This window comes from Narcine bancroftii, unplaced genomic scaffold (genome assembly GCF_036971445.1).
Source record: "Narcine bancroftii isolate sNarBan1 unplaced genomic scaffold, sNarBan1.hap1 Scaffold_160, whole genome shotgun sequence".
NCBI classification, from domain to species: Eukaryota; Metazoa; Chordata; class Chondrichthyes; order Torpediniformes; family Narcinidae; genus Narcine; species Narcine bancroftii.
This window is the reverse complement of record NW_027211895.1, coordinates 5245405-5262774: the sequence shown is the minus strand read 5'-3', so window position 1 is coordinate 5262774 and position 17370 is coordinate 5245405.

Here is a 17370-nt window from a genome sequence, read left to right as displayed (position 1 = left end):
GATGTGCGGAATCAGAGATGGGGAATCAGAGGTGGGGAATCAGAGGCGGTGAATCAGACACGGGGAATTTGAGGCGGGGAATCAGAGGCGGGGAATCAGAGGCAGGGAATGGGATGTGCGGAATCAGAGATGGGGAATCAGAGGTGGGGAATCAGAGGCGGTGAATCAGACATGGGAAATCAGAGGCGTGGAATCAGAGGCAGGAAATCAGACACGGGGAATCAGAGGCGGGGAATCAGAGCTGGGGAATTAGATGCAGGGAATCAGAGTTGGGGATTCAGAGGCGGGGAATCAGATATGGGGAATCTAAGGTGGGGAATCAGAGGTGGGCAAATAGAGGCGGGGAATCAGATATGGGGAAACAGAGGCGGGGAATCAGAGGCGGGGAAACAGAGGCAGGGAATCAGATATGGGGAATCAGAGGTGGGGAATCAGAGGTTGGGAATCACAGGCAGGGAATCAGAGGCTGGGAATCAGATGCAGGGAATCAGATGCGGGGAATCAGAGGCGGGGAATCAGAGCTGGGGATTCAGAGGTGGGGAATCAGAGTTGGGGAATCAGAGGCGGGGACTTAGATATGGGGAAACAGAGGCGGGGAATCAGAGCTGGAGAATAAGAGGTGGGGAATCAGAGTTGGGGAATCAGAGGCGGGGACTTAGATATTGGGAAACAGAGGCGGGGAATCAGAGGCGGGGAAACAGAGGCGGGGATTCAGATATGGGGAATCAGAGGTGGGGAATCAGAGGCAGGGAATCAGATGTGCGCAATCAGAGGCAGGGAATCAGAGGCAGGGAATCAGAATCAGAAGCAGGGAATCAGAGGCCGGGAATCAGAGGCCGGAATCAGATGCCGGGAATAAGAGGCCGGGAATCAGAGGTGGGGAATCAGAGTCCGGGAATCAGAGGCGGGGACTTAGATATTGGGAAACAGAGGCGGGGAATCGGAGGCGGGGAAACAGAGGCGGGGAATCAGATATGGGGAATCAGAGGTGGGGAATCAGAGGCAGGGAATCAGATGTGCGCAATAAGAGATGGGGAATCAGAGGCAGGGAATCAGAATCAGAAGCAGGGAATCAGAGGCCGGGGATCAGAGGCCAGAATCAGATGCCGGGAATAAGAGGCCGGGAATCAGAGTTGGGGAATCAGAGTCCGGGAATCAGAGATGGGGAATCAGAGGTGGCGAATCAAAGGCGGTGAATCAGAGATGGGGAATCAGAGGCCGGGAATCAGAGGCAGGGAATCAAACACGGGGAATCAGAGGCGGGGAATCAGAGCTGGGGAATCAGAGGCGGAGAATCATAGCTGGCGAATCAGAGGCGGGGAATCAGAGGTGGGGAATCAGAGGCGGGGAATCAGATATTGTTAATCAGAGGTGGGGAATCAGAGGCGGGGAAACAGAGGCGGGGAATCAGATATGGGGAATCAGAGGTGGGGAATCAGAGGTTATGAATCAGAGATGGAGAATCAGAGGCGGGGAATCAGAGGCCGGTAATCAGACGCGGGGAATCAGAGGCGGGGATTCAGAGCTGGGGAATCAGAGGCGGGGAATCAGAGTTGGGGAATCAGAGGCGGGGAATCAGATATGGGGAATCAGAGGCGGGGAATCAGAGGCGGGGAAACAGAGGCGGGGAATCAGATATGGGGAATCAGAGGTGGGGAATCAGGGGCGGGGTATCAGTGGCAGGGAATCAGAGGCGGGAAATCAGAGGCCGGGAATCAGAGGCGGTGAATCAGAGGCGGAGAATCAGAGGCAGGGAATCGGATGTGCGGAATCAGAGATGGGGAATCAGAGGTGGGGAATCAGAGGCGGTGAATCAGACATGGGTAATCAGAGGCGGGGAATCAGAGGCAGGAAATCAGACACGGGGAATCAGAGGCGGGGAATCAGAGCTGGGGAATTAGATGCAGGGAATCAGAATTGGGGATTCAGAGGCGGGGAATCAGATATGGGGAAACAGTGGCGGGGAATCAGAGGCGGGGAAACAGAGGCGGGGAATCAGATATGGGGAATCAGAGGTGGGGAATCAGAGCTGGGGAATCAGAGGTGGGGAATCAGAGTTGGGGAATCAGAGGCGGGGACTTAGATATGGGGAAACAGAGGCGGGGAATCAGAGGCGGGGAAACAGAGGCGGGGAATCAGATATGGGGAATCAGAGGTGGGGAATCAGAGGCAGGGAATCAGATGTGCGGAATCAGAGATGGGGAATCAGAGGCAGGGAATCAGAATCAGAAGCAGGGAATAAGACGCGGGGAATCTGAGGCGGGGAATCAGAGCTGGGGAATCAGAGGCTGTGAATCAGAGGCGGGGAATCAGAAGCAGGGAATCGGATGTGCGGAATCAGAGATGGGGAATCAGAGGTGGGGAATCAGAGGCGGTGAATCAGACACGGGGAATTTGAGGCGGGGAATCAGAGGCGGGGAATCAGAGGCAGGGAATGGGATGTGCGGAATCAGAGATGGGGAATCAGAGGTGGGGAATCAGAGGCGGTGAATCAGACATGGGAAATCAGAGGCGTGGAATCAGAGGCAGGAAATCAGACACGGGGAATCAGAGGCGGGGAATCAGAGCTGGGGAATTAGATGCAGGGAATCAGAGTTGGGGATTCAGAGGCGGGGAATCAGATATGGGGAATCTAAGGTGGGGAATCAGAGGTGGGCAAATAGAGGCGGGGAATCAGATATGGGGAAACAGAGGCGGGGAATCAGAGGCGGGGAAACAGAGGCAGGGAATCAGATATGGGGAATCAGAGGTGGGGAATCAGAGGTTGGGAATCACAGGCAGGGAATCAGAGGCTGGGAATCAGATGCAGGGAATCAGATGCGGGGAATCAGAGGCGGGGAATCAGAGCTGGGGATTCAGAGGTGGGGAATCAGAGTTGGGGAATCAGAGGCGGGGACTTAGATATGGGGAAACAGAGGCGGGGAATCAGAGCTGGAGAATAAGAGGTGGGGAATCAGAGTTGGGGAATCAGAGGCGGGGACTTAGATATTGGGAAACAGAGGCGGGGAATCAGAGGCGGGGAAACAGAGGCGGGGATTCAGATATGGGGAATCAGAGGTGGGGAATCAGAGGCAGGGAATCAGATGTGCGCAATCAGAGGCAGGGAATCAGAGGCAGGGAATCAGAATCAGAAGCAGGGAATCAGAGGCCGGGAATCAGAGGCCGGAATCAGATGCCGGGAATAAGAGGCCGGGAATCAGAGGTGGGGAATCAGAGTCCGGGAATCAGAGATGGGGATTCAGAGGCGGGGAATGAGATATGGGGAATCAGAGGCGGGGAATCAGAGGCGGGGAAACAGAGACGGGGAATCAGATATGGGGAATCAGAGGTGGCGAATCAAAGGCGGTGAATCAGAGATGGGGAATCAGAGGCGGGCAATCAGAGGCAGGGAATCAAACACGGGGAATCAGAGGCGGGGAATCAGAGCTGGGGAATCAGAGGCGGGGAATCAGGGTTGGGGAATCAGAGGCGGGGAATCAGATATGGGGAAACAGGGGCGGGGAATCAGAGGTGGGGAAACACAGGCGGGGAATCAGATATGGGGAATCAGAGGTGTGGAATCAGAGGTTGGGAATCAGAGGCAGGGAATCAGAGGCGGGGAAACAGAGGCGGGGAATCAGATATGGGGAATCAGAGGTGGCGAATCAAAGGCGTTGAAACAGAGATGGGGAATCAGGGCAGGGAATCAGAGGCAGGAAATCAAACACGGGGAATCAGAGCTGGGGAATCAGAGGCGGGGAATTAGAGTTGGGGAATCAGAGGAGGGGAATCAGAGGCGGGGAAACAGAGGCGGGGAATCAGATATGGGGAATCAGAGGTGGGGAATCAGATGTTGGGAATCAGAGGCAGGGAATCAGAGGCGGGGAATCAGAGGCGGGGAATCAGAGGCAGGGAATCAGATGTGCGGAATCGGAGATGGGGAATCAGAGGCAGGGAATCAGAGGCGGGGAATCAGAGGCGGGGAATCAGAGGCCGGGAATCAGATATGGGGAAACAGAGGCGGGGAATCAGAGGCGGGGAAACAGAGGCGGGGAATCAGATATGGGGAATCAGAGGTGGGGAATCAGAGGTTGGGAATCAGATGCAGGGAATCAGAGGCTTGGAATCAGATGCAGGGAATCAGATGCGGGGAATCAGAGGCGGGGAATCAGAGTTGGGGAATCAGAGTCGGGGACTTAGATATGGGGAAACAGAGGCGGGGAATCAGAGGTGGGGAACAGAAGGCGGGGAATCAGATATGGGGAATCAGAGATGGGGAATCAGAGGCAGGGAATTAGATGTGCGGAATCAGAGATGGGGAATCAGACGTGGGGAATCAGAATCAGAAGCAGGGAATCAGAGGCGGGCAAACAGAGGCGGGGAATTAGATATGGGGAATCAGAGGTGGGGAATCAGAGGTGGTGAATCAGAGGTGGGGAATCACAGGCGGGGAATCAGAGGCAGGGAATAGAACGCGGGGAATCAGAGGCAGGGAATCAGATATGGGGAATCAGAGGTGGGGAATCAGAGGTTGGGAATCACAGGCAGGGAATCAGAGGCTGGGTATCAGATGCAGGGAATCAGATGCGGGGAATCAGAGGCGGGGAATCAGAGCTGGGGAATCAGAGGTGGGGAATCAGAGTTGGGGAATCAGAGGCGGGGACTTAGATATGGGGAAACCTAGGCGGGGAATCAGAGGCGGGGAAACAGAGGCGGGGAATCAGATATGGGGAATCAGAGGTGGGGAATCAGAGGCAGGGAATCAGATGTGCGGAATCAGAGATGGGGAATCAGAGGCAGGGAATCAGAATCAGAAGCAGGGAATAAGACGCGGGGAATCAGAGGCGGGGAATCAGATATGGGGAATCAGAGGTGGGGAATCAGAGGCGGTGAATCAGACATGGGTAATCAGAAGCGGGGAATCAGAGGCAGGAAATCAGACACGGGGAATCAGAGGCGGGGAATCAGAGCTGGGAAATTAGAGGCAGGGAATCAGAGTTGGGGATTCAGAGGCGGGGAATCAGATATGGGGAAACAGAGGCGGGGAATCAGAGGCGGGCAAATAGAGGCGGGGATCAGATATGGGGAAACAGAGGAGGGGAATCAGAAGCGGGGAAACAGAGGCGGGGAATCAGATATGGGGAATCAGAGGTGGGGAATCAGAGGTTGGGAATCAGAGGCAGGGAATCAGAGGCTGGGAATCAGATGCATGGAATCAGATGCGGGGAATCGGAGGCGGGGAATCAGAGCTGGGGAATCAGAGGTGGGGAATCAAAGTTTGGGAATCAGAGTCGGGGACTTAGATATGGGGAAACAGAGGCGGGGAATCAGAGGCGGGGAACAGAAGGCGGGGAATCAGATATGGGGAATCAGAGGCAGGAAATCAGACACGGGGATTCAGAGGCTGGAAATCAGACGGGGGGAATCAAAGGCGGGGAATCAGAGCTGGGGAATCAGAGGCAGGGAATCAGAGTTGGGGATTCAGAGGCGGGGAATCAGATATGGGGAAACAGAGGCGTGGAATCAGAGGCGGGAAATCAGAGGCGGGGAATTAGATATGGGGAATCAGAGGTGGGGAATCAGAGGTGGTGAATCAGAGATGGGGAATCACAGGCGGGGAATCAGAGGCATGGAATAGAACGCGGGGAATCAGAGGCAGGGAATCAGAGTTGGGGCATCAGAGGTTGGGAATTAGATATGGGGAAACAGAGGTGGGGAATCAGAGGCGGGGAAACAGAGGCGGGGAATCAGATATGGGGAATCAGAGGTGGGGAATCAGAGGTTGGGAATCAGAGGCAGGGAATCAGAGGCTTGGAATCAGATGCAGGGAATCAGATGCGGAGAACCAGATATGGGGAATCAGAGGTGGGGAATTAGAGGTTGGGAATCAGAGGCAGGGAATCAGAGGCTTGGAATCCGATGCAGGGAATCAGATGCGGGGATTCAGAGTCAGGGAATGAGATATGGGGAATCAGAGGCGGGGAATCAGAGGCGGGGAAACAGAGGCGTGGAATCAGATATGGGGAATCAGAGGTGGCGAATCAAAGGCGGTGAATCAGAGCTGGGGAATCAGAGGCGGGGATCAGATATGCGGAATCAGATGTGGGGAATCAGAGGCAGGGAATCAGATGTGCGCAATCAGAGATGGGGAATCAGAGGCAGGGAATCAGAATCAGAAGCAGGGAATCAGAGGCCGGGAATCAGAGGCCGGAATCAGATGCCGGGAATAAGAGGCCGGGAATCAGAGGTGGGGAATCAGAGTCCGGGAATCAGAGATGGGGATTCAGAGTCGGGGAATGAGATATGGGAAATCAGAGGCGGGGAATCAGAGGCGGAGAAACAGAGGCGGGGAATCAGATATGGGGAATTAGAGGTGGCGAATCAAAGGCGGTGAATCAGAGCTGGGGAATCAGAGGTGGGGAATCAGAGTTGGGGAATCAGATGCGGGGAATCAGAGCTGGGGAATCAGAGTCGGGGAATCAGAGGCTGGGAATCAGATGTGCGGAATCAGAGATGGGGAATCAGAGGTGGGGAATCAGAGGCGGTGAGTCAGAGATGGGGAATCAGAGGCGGTGAATCAGAGGCAGGAAATCAGACACGGGGATTCAGAGACTGGGAATCAGACGGGGGGAATCAAAGGCGGGGAATCAGAGCTGGGGAATCAGAGGCAGGGAATCAGAGTTGGGGATTCAGAGGCGGGGAATCAGATATGGGGAATCAGAGGTGGGGAATCAGAGGTGGTGAATCAGAGATGGGGAATCACAGGCGGGGAATCAGAGGCAGGGAATAGAACGCGGGGAATCAGAGGCAGGGTATCAGAGTTGGGGCATCAGAGGTTGGGAATTAGATATGGGGAAACAGAGGCGGGGAATCAGAGGTGGGGAAACAGAGGCGGGGAATCAGATATGGGGAATCAGAGGTGGGGAATCATAGGCAGGGAATCAGATGTGCGGAATCAGAGATGGGGAATCAGAAGCAGGGAATCAGAATCAGAAGCGGGGAATCAGAGGCAGGGAATCAGAGGCCGGGAATCAGATGCTGGGAATAAGAGGCCGGGAATCAGAGGTGGGGAATCAGAGTCCGGGAATCAGAGATGGGGATTCAGAGGCGGGGAATGAGATATGGAGAATCAGGGGCGGGGAATCAGAGGCGGGGAAACAGAGGTGGGGAATCAGATATGGGGAATCAGAGGTGGCGAATCAAAGGCAGTGAATCAGAGATGGGGAATCAGAGGCGGGGAATCAGAGGCAGGGAATCAAACACAAGGAATCAGAGGCGGGGAATCAGAGCTGGGGAATCAGAGGCGGGGAATCAGAGTTGGGGAATCAGAGGCGTGAATCAGATATGGGGAAACAGGGGCCGGGAATCAGAGGCGGGGAAACAGAGGCGGGGAATCAGATATGGGGAATCAGAGGTGTGGAATCAGAGGTTGGGAAACAGAGGCGGGGAATCAGATATGGGGAATCAGAGGTGGGGAATCAGAGGTGGTGAATCAGAGATGGGGAATCACAGGCGGGGAATCAGAGGCAGGGAATAGAATGCGGGGAATCAGAGGCAGGGAATTAGAGTTGGGGCATCAGAGGTTGGGAATTAGATATGGGGAAACAGAGGCGGGGAATCAGAGGCGGGGAAACAGAGGCGGGGAATCAGATATGGGGAATCAGAGGTGGGGAATCAGAGGCAGGGAATCAGATGTGCGGAATCAGAGATGGGGAATCAGAGGCAGGGAATCAGAATCAGAAGCGGGTAATCAGAGGCCGGGAATCAGAGGCCGGGAATCAGATGCTGGGAATAAGAGGCCGGGAATCAGAGGTGGGGAATCAGAGTCCGGGAATCAGAGATGGGGATTCAGAGGCGGGGAATGAGATATGGAGAATCAGGGGCGGGGAATCAGAGGCGGGGAAACAGAGGTGGGGAATCAGATATGGGGAATCAGAGGTGGCGAATCAAAGGCGGTGAATCAGAGATGGGGAATCAGAGGCGGGCAATCAGAGGCAGGGAATCAAACACGGGGAATCAGAGGCGGAAATCAGAGCTGGGGAATCAGAGGCGGGGAATCAGAGTTGGGGAATCAGAGGCGGGGAATCAGATATGGGGAAACAGGGGCGGGGAATCAGAGGCGGGGAAACAGAGGCGAGGAATCAGATATGGTGAATCAGAGGTGTGGAATCAGAGGTTGGGAATCAGAGGCAGGGAATCAGAGGTGGGGAAACAGAGGCGGGGAATCAGATATGGGGAATCAGAGGTGGCGAATCAAAGGCGGTGAAACAGAGATGGGGAATCAGGGCAGGGAATCAGAGGCAGGGAATCAAACACGGGGAATCAGAGCTGGGCAATCAGAGGCGGGGAATTAGTGTTGGGGAATCAGAGGAGGGGAATCAGAAGCGGGGAAACAGGCGGGGAATCAGATATGGGGAATCAGAGGTGGGGAATCAGATGTTGGGAATCAGAGGCAGGGAATCAGAGGCGGGGAATCAGAGGCGGGGAATCAGAGGCAGGGAATCAGATGTGCAGAATCGGAGATGGGGAATCAGAGGCAGGGAATCAGAGACGGGGAATCAGAGGCGGGGAATCAGAGGCCGGGAATCAGATATGGGGAAACAGAGGCGGGGAATCAGAGGCGGGGAAACAGAGGCGGGGAATCAGATATGGGAAATCAGAGGTGGGGAATCATAGGTTGGGAATCAGAGGCAGGGAATCAGAGGCTTGGAATCAGATGCAGGGAATCAGATGCGGGGAATCAGAGGCGGGGAATCAGAGATGGAGAATCAGAGGTGGGGAATCAGAGTTGGGGAATCAGAGGCGGGGACTTAGATATTGGGAAACAGAGGCGGGGAATCAGAGGCGGGGAAACAGAGGCGGGGAATCAGATATGGTGAATCAGAGGTGGGGAATCAGAGGCAGGGAATCAGATGTGCGCAATCAGAGATGGGTAATCAGAGGCAGGGAATCAGAATCAGAAGCAGGGAATCAGAGGCCGGGGATCAGAGGCCGGAATCAGATGCCGGGAATAAGAGGCCGGGAATCAGAGGTGGGGAATCAGAGTCCGGGAATCAGAGATGGGGATTCAGAGGTGGGGAATGAGATATGGGGAATCAGAGGCGGGGAATCAGAGGCGGGGAAACAGAGGCGGTGAATCAGATATGGGGAATCAGAGGTGGCGAATCAAAGGCGGTGATTCAGAGATGGGGAATCAGAGGCCGGGAATCAGAAGCAGGGAATCAAACACGGGGAATCAGAGGCGGGGAATCAGAGCTGGGGAATCAGAGGCGGGGATTCATAGCTGGCGAATCAGAGGCGGGGAATCAGAGGTGGGGAATCAGAGGCGGGGAATCAGATATTGTTAATCAGAGGTGTGGAATCAGAGGCGGGGAAACAGAGGCGGGGAATCAGATATGGGGAATCAGAGGTAGGGAATCAGAGGTTGTGAATCAGAGTTGGGGAATCAGAGGCGGGGAATCAGATATGGGGAATCAGAGGCGGGGAATCAGAGGCGGGGAAACAGAGGCGGGGAATCAGATATGGGGAATCAGAGGTGGGGAATCAGGGCCGGGTTTCAGTGGCAGGGAATCAGAGCCGGGAAATCAGAGGCCGGGAATCAGAGGCGGTGAATCAGAGGCGGGGAATCAGAGGCAGGGAATCGGATGTGCGGAATCAGAGATGGGGAATCAGAGGTGGGGAATCAGAGGCGGTGAATCAGACATGGGTAATCAGAGGCGGGGAATCAGAGGCAGGAAATCAGACACGGGGAATCAGAGGCGGGGAATCAGGGCTGGGGAATTAGATGCAGGGAATCAGAGTTGGGGTTTCAGAGGCGAGGAATCAGATATGGGGAAACAGTGGCGGGGAATCAGAGGCGGGGAAACAGAGGCGGGGAATCAGATATGGGGAATCTGAGGTGGGGAATCAGAGCTGGGGAATCAGAGGTGGGGAATCAGAGTTGGGGAATCAGAGGCGGGGACTTAGATATGGGGAAACAGAGTCGGGGAATCAGAGGCGGGGAAACAGAGGCAGGGAATCAGATATGGGGAATCAGAGGTGGGGAATCAGAGGCAGGGAATCAGATGTGCGGAATCAGAGATGGGGAATCAGAGGCAGGGAATCAGAAACAGAAGCAGGGAATAAAACGCGGGGAATCTGAGGCGGGGAATCAGAGCTGGGGAATCAGAGGCTGTGAATCAGAGGCGGGGAATCAGAAGCAGGGAATCGGATGTGCGGAATCAGAGATGTGGAATCAGAGGTTGGGAATCAGAGGCGGTGAATCAGACATGGGTAATCTGAGGCGGGGAATCAGAGGCGGGGAATCAGAGGCAGGGAATGGGATGTGCGGAATCAGAGATGGGGAATCAGAGGTGGGGAATCAGAGGCGGTGAATCAGACATGGGTAATCAGAGGCGGGGAATCAGAGGCAGGAAATCAGACACGGGGAATCAGAGGCGGGGAGTCAGAGCTGGGGAATTAGATCCAGGGAATCAGAGTTGGGGATTCAGAGGCGGGGAATCAGATATGGGGAAACTGAGGTGGGGAATCAGAGGTGGGCAAATAGAGGCGGGGAATCAGATATGGGGAAACAGAGGCGGGGAATCAGAGGCGGGGAAACAGAGGCGGGGAATCAGATATGGGGAATCAGAGGTGGGGAATCAGAGGTGGTGAATCAGAGATGGGGAATCACAGGCGGGGAATCAGAGGCAGGGAATAGAACGCGGGGAATCAGAGGCAGGGAATCAGAGTTGGGGCATCAGAGGTTGGGAATTAGATATGGGGAAACAGAGGTGGGGAATCAGAGGCGGGGAAACAGAGGCGGGGAATCAGATATGGGGAATCAGAGGTGGGGAATCAGAGGTTGGGAATCAGAGGCAGGGAATCAGAGGCTTGGAATCAGATGCAGGGAATCAGATGCGGGGAATCAGATATGGGGAATCAGAGGTGGGGAATCAGAGGTTGGGAATCAGAGGCAGGGAATCAGAGGCTTGGAATCAGATGCGGGGAATCAGATGCGGGGATTCAGAGTCAGGGAATGAGATATGGGGAATCAGATGCGGGGAATCAGAGGCGGGGAAACAGAGGCGGGGAATCAGATATGGGGAATCAGAGGTGGCGAATCAAAGGCGGTGAATCAGAGCTGGGGAATCAGAGGCGGGGATCAGATATGGGGAATCAGATGTGGGGAATCAGAGGCAGGGAATCAGATGTGCGCAATCAGAGATGGGGAATCAGAGGCAGGGAATCAGAATCAGAAGCAGGGAATCAGAGGCCGGGAATCAGAGGCCGGAATCAGATGCCGGGAATAAGAGGCCGGGAATCAGAGGTGGGGAATCAGAGTCCGGGAATCAGAGATGGGGATTCAGAGTCGGGGAATGAGATATGGGGAATCAGAGGCGGGGAATCAGAGGCGGGGAAACAGAGGCTGGGAATCAGATATGGGGAATTAGAGGTGGCGAATCAAAGGCGGTGAATCAGAGCTGGGGAATCAGAGGTGGGGAATCAGAGTTGGGGAATCAGAGGCGGGGAATCAGAGCTGGGGAATCAGAGTCGGGGAATCAGAGGCTGGGAATCAGATGTGCGGAATCAGAGATGGGGAATCAGAGGTGGGGAATCAGAGGCGGTGAGTCAGAGATGGGGAATCAGAGGCGGTGAATCAGAGGCAGGAAATCAGACACGGGGATTCAGAGGCTGGGAATCAGACGGGGGGGAATCAAAGGCGGGGATTCAGAGCTGGGGAATCAGAGGCAGGGAATCAGAGTTGGGGATTCAGAGGCGGGGAATCAGATATGGGGAATCAGAGGTGGGGAATCAGAGGTGGTGAATCAGAGATGGGGAATCACAGGCGGGGAATCAGAGGCAGGGAATAGAACGCGGGGAATCAGAGGCAGGGTATCAGAGTTGGGGCATCAGAGGTTGGGAATTAGATATGGGGAAACAGAGGCGGGGAATCAGAGGTGGGGAAACAGAGGCGGGGAATCAGATATGGGGAATCAGAGGTGGGGAATCATAGGCAGGGAATCAGATGTGCGGAATCAGAGATGGGGAATCAGAAGCAGGGAATCAGAATCAGAAGCGGGGAATCAGAGGCCGGGAATCAGAGGCCGGGAATCACATGCTGGGAATAAGAGGCCGGGAATCAGAGGTGGGGAATCAGAGTCCGGGAATCAGAGATGGGGATTCAAAGGCGGGGAATGAGATATGGAGAATCAGAGGCGGGGAATCAGAGGCGTGGAAACAGAGGTGGGGAATCAGATATGGGGAATCAGAGGTGGCGAATCAAAGGCAGTGAATCAGAGATGGGGAATCAGAGGCGGGGAATCAGAGGCAGGGAATCAAACACAGGGAATCAGAGGCGGGGAATCAGAGCTGGGGAATCAGAGGCAGGGAATCAGAGGCGGGGAAACAGAGGCGGGGAATCAGATATGGGGAATCAGAGGTGGCGAATCAAAGGCGTTGAAAAGGAGATGGGGAATCAGGGCAGGGAATCAGAGGCAGGAAATCAAACACGGGGAATCAGAGCTGGGGAATCAGAGGCGGGGAATTAGAGTTGGGGAATCAGAGGAGGGGAGTCAGAGGCGGGGAAACAGAGGCGGGGAATCAGATATGGGGAATCAGAGGTGGGGAATCAGATGTTGGGAATCAGAGGCAGGGAATCAGAGGCGGGGAATCAGAGGCGGGGAATCAGAGGCAGGGAATCAGATGTGCGGAATCGGAGATGGGGAATCAGAGGCAGGGAATCAGAGGCGGGGAATCAGAGGCGGGGAATCAGAGGCCGGGAATCAGATATGGGGAAACAGAGGCGGGGAATCAGAGGCGGGGAAACAGAGGCGGGGAATCAGATATGGGGAATCAGAGGTGGGGAATCAGAGGTTGGGAATCAGATGCAGGGAATCAGAGGCTTGGAATCAGATGCAGGGAATCAGATGCGGGGAATCAGAGGCGGGGAATCAGAGTTGGGGAATCAGAGTCGGGGACTCAGATATGGGGAAACAGAGGCGGGGAATCAGAGGTGGGGAACAGAAGGCGGGGAATCAGAGATGGGGAATCAGAGATGGGGAATCAGAGGCAGGGAATTAGATGTGCGGAATCAGAGATGGGGAATCAGACGTGGGGAATCAGAATCAGAAGCAGGGAATCAGAGGCAGGGAATCAGAGTTGGGGATTCAGAGGCGGGGAATCAGATATGGGGAAACAGAGGCGGGGAATCAGAGGCGGGAAAACAGAGGCGGGGAATTAGATATGGGGATCAGAGGTGGGGAATCAGAGGTGGTGAATCAGAGATGGGGAATCACAGGCGGGGAATCAGAGGCAGGGAATAGAACGCGGGGAATCAGAGGCAGGGAATCAGATATGGGGAATCAGAGGTGGGGAATCAGAGGTTGGGAATCACAGGCAGGGAATCAGAGGCTGGGTATCAGATGCAGGGAATCAGATGCGGGGAATCAGAGGCGGGGAATCAGAGCTGGGGAATCAGAGGTGGGGAATCAGAGTTGGGGAATCAGAGGCGGGGACTTAGATATGGGGAAACCTAGGCGGGGAATCAGAGGCGGGGAAACAGAGGCGGGGAATCAGATATGGGGAATCAGAGGTGGGGAATCAGAGGCAGGGAATCAGATGTGCGGAATCAGAGATGGGGAATCAGAGGCAGGGAATCAGAATCAGAAGCAGGGAATAAGACGCGGGGAATCAGAGGCGGGGAATCAGATATGGGGAATCAGAGGTGGGGAATCAGAGGTTGGGAATCAGAGGCAGGGAATCAGAGGCTGGGAATCAGATGCATGGAATCAGATGCGGGGAATCAGAGGCGGGGAATCAGAGCTGGGGAATCAGAGGTGGGGAATCAAAGTTTGGGAATCAGAGTCGGGGACTTAGATATGGGGAAACAGAGGCGGGGAATCAGAGGCGGGGAACAGAAGGCGGGGAATCAGATATGGGGAATCAGAGGCAGGAAATCAGACACGGGGATTCAGAGGCTGGAAATCAGACGGGGGGAATCAAAGGCGGGGAATCAGAGCTGGGGAATCAGAGGCAGGGAATCAGAGTTGGGGATTCAGAGGCGGGGAATCAGATATGGGGAAACAGAGGCGTGGAATCAGAGGCGGGAAATCAGAGGCGGGGAATTAGATATGGGGAATCAGAGGTGGGGAATCAGAGGTGGTGAATCAGAGATGGGGAATCACAGGCGGGGAATCAGAGGCAGGGAATAGAACGCGGGGAATCAGAGGCAGGGAATCAGAGTTGGGGCATCAGAGGTTGGGAATTAGATATGGGGAAACAGAGGTGGGGAATCAGAGGCGGGGAAACAGAGGCGGGGAATCAGATATGGGGAATCAGAGGTGGGGAATCAGAGGTTGGGAATCAGAGGCAGGGAATCAGAGGCTTGGAATCAGATGCAGGGAATCAGATGCGGGGAATCAGATATGGGGAATCAGAGGTGGGGAATTAGAGGTTGGGAATCAGAGGCAGGGAATCAGAGGCTTGGAATCAGATGCAGGGAATCAGATGCGGGGATTCAGAGTCAGGGAATGAGATATGGGGAATCAGAGGCGGGGAATCAGAGGCGGGGAAACAGAGGCGGGGAATCAGATATGGGGAATCAGAGGTGGCGAATCAAAGGCGGTGAATCAGAGCTGGGGAATCAGAGGCGGGGATCAGATATGGGGAATCAGATGTGGGGAATCAGAGGCAGGGAATCAGATGTGCGCAATCAGAGATGGGGAATCAGAGGCAGGGAATCAGAATCAGAAGCAGGGAATAAGAGGCCGGAAATCAGAGGCCGGAATCAGATGCCGGGAATAAGAGGCCGGGAATCAGAGGTGGGGAATCAGAGTCCGGGAATCAGAGATGGGGATTCAGAGTCGGGGAATGAGATATGGGGAATCAGAGGCGGGGAATCAGAGGCGGGGAAACAGAGGCGGGGAATCAGATATGGGGAATTAGAGGTGGCGAATCAAAGGCGGTGAATCAGAGCTGGGGAATCAGAGGTGGGGAATCAGAGTTGGGGAATCAGAGGCGGGGAATCAGAGCTGGGGAATCAGAGTCGGGGAATCAGAGGCTGGGAATCAGATGTGCGGAATCAGAGATGGGGAATCAGAGGTGGGGAATCAGAGGCGGTGAGTCAGAGATGGGGAATCAGAGGCGGTGAATCAGAGGCAGGAAATCAGACACGGGGATTCAGAGGCTGGGAATCAGACGGGGGGAATCAAAGGCGGGGAATCAGAGCTGTGGAATCAGGGGCAGGGAATCAGAGTTGGGGATTCAGAGGCGGGGAATCAGATATGGGGAATCAGAGGTGGGGAATCAGAGGTGGTGAATCAGAGATGGGGAATCACAGGCGGGGAATCAGAGGCAGGGAATAGAACGCGGGGAATCAGAGGCAGGGTATCAGAGTTGGGGCATCAGAGGTTGGGAATTAGATATGGGGAAACAGAGGCGGGGAATCAGAGGTGGGGAAACAGAGGCGGGGAATCAGATATGGGGAATCAGAGGCGGGGAATCAGAGCTGGGGAATCAGAGTCGGGGAATCAGAGGCAGGGAATCAGATGAGCGGAATCAGAGATGGGGAATCAGAGGCGGGGAATCAGAGCTGGAGATTCAGAGGTGGGGAATCAGAGTTGGGGAATCAGAGGCGGGGACTTAGATATTGGGAAACAGAGGCGGGGAATCAGAGGCGGGGAAACAGAGGCGGGGAATCAGATATGGGGAATCAGAGGTGGGGAATCAGAGGCAGGGAATCAGATGTGCGCAATCAGAGATGGGGAATCAGAGGCAGGGAATCAGAATTAAAAGCAGGGAATCAGAGGCCGGGGATCAGAGGCCGGAATCAGATGCCGGGAATAAGAGGCCGGGAATCAGAGGTGGGGAATCAGAGTCCGGGAATCAGAGATGGGGAATCAGAGGCGGGGAATCAGATATGGGGAATCAGAGGTGGGGAATCAGAGGTTGTGAATCAGAGATGGAGAATCAGAGGCGGGGAATCAGAGGCCGGTAATCAGACGCGGGGAATCAGAGGCGGGGATTCAGAGCTGGGGAATCAGAGGCGGGGAATCAGAGTTGGGGAATCAGAGGCGGGGAATCAGATATGGGGAATCAGAGGCGGGGAATCAGAGGCGGGGAAACAGAGGCGGAGAATCAGAGGCAGGGAATCGGATGTGCGGAATCAGAGATGGTGAATCAGAGGTGGGGAATCAGAGGCGGTGAATCAGACATGGGTAATCAGAGGCGGGGAATCAGAGGCAGGAAATCAGACACGGGGAATCAGAGGCGGGGAATCAGAGCTGGGGAATTAGATGCAGGGAATCAAAGTTGGGGATTCAGAGGCGGGGAATCAGATATGGGGAAACAGTGGCGGGGAATCAGAGGCGGGGAAACAGAGGCGGAGAATCAGATATGGGGAATCAGAGGTGGGGAATCAGAGCTGGGGAATCAGAGGTGGGGAATCAGAGTTGGGGAATCAGAGGCGGGGACTTAGATATGGGGAAACAGAGGCGGGGAATCAGAGGCGGGGAAACAGAGGCGGGGAATCAGATATGGGGAATCAGAGGTGGGGAATCAGAGGCAGGGAATCAGATGTGCGGAATCAGAGATGGGGAATCAGAGGCAGGGAATCAGAATCAGAAGCAGGGAATAAGACGCGGGGAATCTGGGGCGGGGAATCAGAGCTGGGGAATCAGAGGCTGTGAATCAGAGGCGGGGAATCAGAAGCAGGGAATCGGATGTGCGGAATGAAAGATGGGGAATCAGAGGTGGGGAATCAGAGGTGGTGAATCAGACACGGGGAATTTGAGGCGGGGAATCAGAGGCGGGGAATCAGAGGCAGGGAATGGGATGTGCGGAATCAGAGATGGGGAATCAGAGGTGGGGAATCAGAGGCGGTGAATCAGACATGGGTAATCAGAGGCGTGGAATCAGAGGCAGGAAATCAGACACGGGGAATCAGAGGCGGGGAATCAGAGCTGGGGAATTAGATGCAGGGAATCAGAGTTGGGGATTATGAGGCGGGGAATCAGATATGGGGAATCTGAGGTGGGGAATCAGAGGTGGGCAAATAGAGGCGGGGAATCAGATATGGGGAAACAGAGGCGGGGAATCATAGGCGGGGAAACAGAGGCGGGGAATCAGATATGGGGAATCAGAGGTGGGGAATCAGAGGTTGGGAATCACAGGCAGGGAATCAGAGGCTGGGAATCAGATGCAGGGAATCAGATGCGGGGAATCAGAGGCGGGGAATCAGAGCTGGGGATTCAGAGGTGGGGAATCAGAGTTGGGGAATCAGAGGCGGGGACTTAGATATGGGGAAACAGAGGCGGGGAATCAGAGCTGGAGAATAAGAGGTGGGGAATCAGAGTTGGGGAATCAGAGGCGGGGACTTAGATATTGGGAAACAGAGGCGGGGAATCAGAGGCG